Source organism: Malania oleifera, chromosome 6 (assembly GCF_029873635.1).
Source record: "Malania oleifera isolate guangnan ecotype guangnan chromosome 6, ASM2987363v1, whole genome shotgun sequence".
In the NCBI taxonomy this organism is placed as follows: domain Eukaryota; kingdom Viridiplantae; phylum Streptophyta; class Magnoliopsida; order Santalales; family Ximeniaceae; genus Malania; species Malania oleifera.
Window position 1 is genome coordinate 62051556 of NC_080422.1, and position 6211 is coordinate 62057766.

At 36.7% G+C, this 6211-nt stretch overlaps 1 non-coding gene across 1 annotated transcript; it reads left to right on the forward strand.

Annotated features, from left to right (window-relative positions):
- The first annotated feature begins 1962 nt into the window (after positions 1 to 1962).
- Positions 1963 to 2068, forward strand: LOC131159068 (small nucleolar RNA R71). Its single transcript, XR_009137681.1, has one exon. It is a non-coding gene; the product is annotated as a small nucleolar RNA R71 (small nucleolar RNA).
- Positions 2069 to 6211: the final 4143 nt, after the last annotated feature.

Below are 6211 nucleotides of genomic sequence, written 5' to 3' on the forward strand. Positions count from 1 at the left end.
GCCTTCGCTTCTTCTTGCACAAGCTCAGATTGGGATAACGTGTAATAACCCAAAGAATAATGGTATTTAAATAATAAAAAGAAAGGGAAATTAAAATAGGAACAGAAGGAGGCGGTCGACGGCGTTGCATTTTGGATGGGATAATCCCGAGGAATTTTTCAGCTCCTCGTCGACGAACACATGGGACTCGTCGACGAGGGTATAAGAGGAGCTCGTAGACGAGGATAGGATTCGTCAATGAGAAGATACCGAGAGATGATTTGTGGAAACTTGAAATTCTTCAACGAGGGTTGAAGTTCATTGATGAACTTTCTACAGGACTCAGGTGACGTGGCTCGTCGACAAATCCCGTAGTATAAGTAGGGTTAAACGTGATTTTTCAGCCATTTTCCTACGCAGAACTTCCCTTTCTCTTACCCTTCAGTTCTCTACCCTCCTCTCTTTGATTTTGGGCTAGATTTTTGCTGGTTCGACGATCTGAAGCCACCACGACACTCCTGGAAAAGTTTTCTGCAAGTCTGCTGGAGCGGATCGTCGGTGGGGCTGAGTTGGAAACCATCCCAAATCCAGGGTCAGGCTTTCTACTCAGTATTTGGTTATTTGACAGTTGTAGAAAGTGTAGTGTGCATAGAAATACTGAACTTTAGTTTTGGGGAATGTTGTTTTCAGGGTGTTGAATGGGGAACCCTACGGGTGCCAGAGTGTTTGATTTAGGGGCTTTTCAAGAACTAGGTAAGGGGATAAACTAAGTTAGTTATTTTATGAAAATGTATTATAATATTACAGCATCTGATTACTGGGAAATAAATATATATTTATATACGATTTATATTTGAAAAATATTGTTGAAAATGATGGTATGTTGGATATATGAAAAACCTATTTCATATGGCATGAGTAGAAATGATAATAAAATACTGTTTTTTAGGAATGTATTAATGATATGGATTTTTATAATGGAAAACCCACACCTTTCATACGGGGGTAATACATGACCAGCTAACCTACCAGGAATGTTTTTGTATTATTATTATATGAGATTATATATATTTATGAAAATACAATATGTTCTGTCATGTTTTGATGATATATATGTTTTTCTAGATTTGACATAACAGTTATTGAATATGTTCTGTATGGTATATGTATAACACGGAATACTCATGTTGCCACACACTAGTATTAGTTTATTTCCCTTACTGAGAGGTGTCTCACCTCGAATTTCATAAATATTTCAGGAGCCCCTGATAAGAGAGTGGGTAAGGCCCCGCTGATCTAGTACGGTTGATCTGCCCTTCCAGAAGGGTAAGTATTTTGATAGGGTCGGATGTATTTTGTGGAAATGGCCCTAAGACATCTTTTGGGATTGAGTGTTGTGTATATGTATATACAGTGAATGTAGTAACTCTAGTATTGTGATGTATGGTATAATGAGGTGATTATAATTTATGTTTCCTACTGCATAGGCTTCCGTGATGTGTTTCTGATGTATCCTTGGTACCAACGGGTCCAGGTGGATTATGATCTGTTGATATTTGTGATATTGATTTTACTATATTAAAAAAAATATGAAAATTAAGCAGGTCGTCACATAGCGCATGTGGACAATTATAACAAGAGTGGGAAGGGTAAGAGCAGATTGCACACACCTCTGCACACACCATTGTCTGTGGTTCTAAAGACAAGCACTGGTCTTGCTTTTTGGATATGGCGTGTAGAGTAGGGGCTAGGTCCTGGCTTGTGGCCAACTCGTAAACTCCCTTGAGTTTAGATTTGTGTGGGTTAAGTGGTTTACAAGTAGTAACCATGTGCTACTGAGAATTTTCAGCCAAGTTTTCAAAGAGAACCCAAGCCTCGTTCTCATGCTTTGCGAGGAAAGTACCTCCGCACGATGTATCAACCATGGACCTATCTCTCTCAGCTAACAATTCATAAAAAGTTTGAACTAATTGCCACTTAGGGACCTATTGATGTTGGCATTTACGAAGCAGGTCCCTGAAATGCTCCCAGGTCTCAACGAAAAGTTCCCCATCCGTTTGTGTGAAACTTGTGATTGCCCATCTCAGCTGGTTAGTTTTCCCAATTAGGAAGTACTTTTTTAGGAATTCATGTTGCATGGTGGCCTAGTTGGTCACTGAATTCAGCTCTAAGGACGTTAGCCAATATTTGACATTACCCTTCAAAGAGAATAGAAAGAGCCTAAGGTGCAGGGTGTCATCACTAAAATTAGGTATGCAGATGGTGGAGCAAATCTCTAAGATCTCCTCCAGATTCTGATAAGGATTTTTTGTTAGGTTCCCATGAAAGTTGGGTAGCATCGAGATGATTGAAGTCTTAATATCGAATGCATTGCCTGAACATCTAGGAACCGGATGCAAGATGATGATGTGTATGCATTAGGCTCAAAGTAATTCTTAAGCGGCTGAAGTGGTTGCTCTCCAACCACAGGTAGGTGAGGAGCATGGGGTTCTGGGAGTTGATCTGGGGGAACCAGTGGGTTTCATTCGGCTATAAATTTCAGTTCAGATGACTCAACTTTCTCTAAATTAGAGATAGGTTTCCTGAGGGACCTACGAGATTTTTCAATCTCGGGATTTGTGAGAATTATCTCACGTACCAAAGAACGTAGACCAAACATACACACTTTTAAGCACAAGGATTCAAGACTTCAGCGATAATAAAAATGAAAAAAAAAATGAAGAAAGATGAAAATAAAAGGAGTGCAAATAAAAAGCACAAGGCAACAATACTCTAAAGTGGAAGTTGGCTTATAACTGTAGCCAAGTCCTTGACAACGACGCTAAAATTTGGTAGGCTTGCCAAGGCTTGGGTCCTTAACTACCAAAGATAAAATTCGTACTACTTAGCAATCCCAAGTTCAATAGAAAGTGGGGAAGTCGAGTGTCGATCCTCAGGGTCTTCAAGCGCAGTTATTAAGTTACTTCCAAATTAGTTTACTATAGCCTTGTATAAAAGAGAAGTAAAAGGTTTTCAATGAGTGAAATCTAACCAACTATTGGAAAATGATTAAAGAAATCAAGTAAATCTAAGTTAACCCTACTCCTACAGAGCAATGTTTAGACATGAGTATAGTTTAGGATGTTATTTTGCATAATCTAAGTTCAGTGAGTTTACCGTACTAAACTAATTAGAACTTGACTAAACAATCCAAGAAGTCATTCGATGGCATAAGGTAGCAAGGGTACACTAGCTATCCGGAGCACAGTCGAGAACCAAAGCATACTCTATCACAAACAATCACGATAATCTCTATAGGAGACTATAGCCTAATACATGTACCTAACTGGAGCAATAAAGGTGCTAATCTTGTAAACATCATCACCATCCAAATAATAAATGAAAGTGGTAAATGAAGGCAGTAAAAAGAAAGCATGTAAAAAGATCATCCCTTTGTAATCAGAACATCTGTCACTAATTCTAGAAAATAAAATTGAACGATCATGTAATATATACTAGAAAACACAAGAGCTCCACCAGTTGTCAAAGGCCGTCGAATACACCTTGCACAATCCAGAAATCTATACTACTCCTATTCTAACTTGGCTCTCAATGACATCTTAAGTTTGTCACTAACCTAAGAGAGGCCAAAGAGGAACCCAAATCTTGTATTCCTAGAAAATACTTATAGGCTCTAGGGTTTACAAGGTTTGTTTCACTATTTAGGAAAGTTTGTAGCAAATCTCGCGCAGAAGATCGTCGCTGTCGACCAAGTCGCCCCTATGCTTCCCTTGTGTGTGCCTTGGTCGAGACTCACGGGAAATTAGGAATTTGAATCTTCGATGTCTTTGACTGCTTCATGCCTCAGGGTCTTCTTGGTTGAGTTTATGGTTGAGACTTGCAGGATCTCAATCTTTAGGAAATCTCAGGAACTCGACATAGTTGCCCCTCAAGGTCTCTTGGTCGACCACTTCGTCAAGGCTCTCGGTACTTTTGCTCTCCGTTTTGTCTCAGTATCTCGACATGGTCACCCTAGAGGTTCACATGGTCGATCACTTGGTCGACCCTTGCATATTTCGATCTCAGTTTGAACTTCGGAATCTGTAGTAGAAGACTAAGTTGCCCTTGTGTGTTGCTAGTTGTGCCACTTGGTCTGACAAATACATTCTTTTCTTTGATGATTTGAAGCTTTGGGAGCTTGGATAAACTTTTGAATTTAAGTGTTGTGTACTCCAGATACTCCTTTAGCGTCTCACATGCCCAACTCCTTGGTTTTTACCTATATTTCCTGAAAACAATGATAACAATGGATAAATAAATAATACAATGAGAATAAGTAAAGGTAAATGAAGGTCTAAAATCATGCATTTTAGGGATTCATCAAAGATCAAATGGCATATTCGGTGAACACCTCCTCCTCCCTAGGATGATCCATTTATCAACCACCATTGTTTGAAGGCACCAACTACCACTTGTGGAAAAATCAAATGGCCGTCTTCATTTAAGCATACACCTTGGATTTGCGGGAGATCATCTCCAATGGAGACTTCTCTCTCACAAAGAAAAACAACAAGAATGAGGATATTATGAAGTCTTTAACAGAGTTTTCAATAAGCGAAAAGAGGTTAGTTGAATTGAATTTTAAAGAAAAACATATTATTTATTGTGGTTTTAATGATTTTGAACATAGTCACATTTGTGAATGTAAAACCACAAAAAAATGTGGGAGGTACATGAAAACATCTATGGAAACACATCTCAAAATGAACAAACAAAAATATGCATGCTAGTTAGAGAATATGAGAAGTTTAAATTAAATGAAGGTGAGGAAATTTTTTCCATGCTCACTCGGTTCACACACCTCATAAACAACTTGAAAACACTTAGTAGAATTTATTTTTTAGAAGATTTTATTCCAAAAAATTCTCTGATCTTTACCTAAGTCATCAATGACCATTGAAAAAGCAAGAAATCTAGAAAAACCTAAGATTTGAAAATGGTCTTGTCTTAGATACACTTTGTGCTAATCACCAAGATATAGATGAGGATAGTGAGTACGATATTGCATTCTTCACCAGAAAACTTAAGAAACTTTTAAGCAAGAGAATGCAACAAAAAGAAAGAAAAGAGTCATGCATTGAACACCATTATTTCAATAACAACTCTTGGCATGACATGATAAATTGCCCCCTAAATCAAAATGAAGAAAATTTCTAAATGGGGATCATAATGCTATGAATGGTGCCACTTGGGAAAAAATCAATGGTTTAGCTGCCGATGATGAAAATGAGAAAGAAGAACATCCTTGCTTCATGGCAAACGAACAAGAAGAGGAAATAAATTCAAATGGTGATGATGAATATATTCCCTCCTATGATGAAGTAGTAACTAATTGTTCTAAATTATTTGAAGATTTAGTTTTGGTAAAGAAGAAGAGAAAAAATTTTGAGAAAGAGCTTGCTTTATTTAAACATAGGGAATCCTTATTGATAAAAGAGAATGATTCTTTTAAAAAGAAGAATGAGGAGCTTACTTCAAATTCTCAAAAAGAGCAAGTAAAAATAGAAAATTTGGAGGAAAAATTGTTAAAATTCAAAGGAAATGAACCTTGTCTTTGTTCTTCCTTGAAAGATTAAAATGCCTCCCTTAAAAGAGAAAATAAGGAGCTTATTGAAAAAGCTCAAAAGAACATGAATTTTTTCAAGAAGAAGTAGGAAATTTGAAAAATCAAATTGCAAATGTTTTAGAAGAAAATACTCTATTGAAAAAGAAAAATGAAAATCATGATAAAACCATAAGAGGAAAAAAAAAAAAACTAAAATAATTTTTTGGGAGTTAAAAGAAATAGTCCTTACAAAATGAATTTTAAACCTCTTGTAAATCATAAAATTATGCTTCAACAAGCAAAATAATGCTAATAAGTCAAAACCCTCACACACAAACAAAATTTTTTTATATTGTGAAGGAAAGTGTCACATACGATATTTTTGCCCTTATAGAGGAGCTAGAGGCAAAGAAAGAAAGCTTGAATGGGTAGTAAGGAAAACTAACCCATTGACACCCAAGGAAGAATGGGTACGAAAAGGAAACACATGAATTTTTTAATAGTGCTTCCTTCGGACCTAGGATTAGGAAATAGGTTTTAGGTAGATTTAATCATACTTAAGTAAAAACAAAAAAGGAATAAGATGTGCTCAAGGTATTAAATCCTAACTTATGCTTTTCAATTGTTTAATTTCTTTGCTGGGAATTT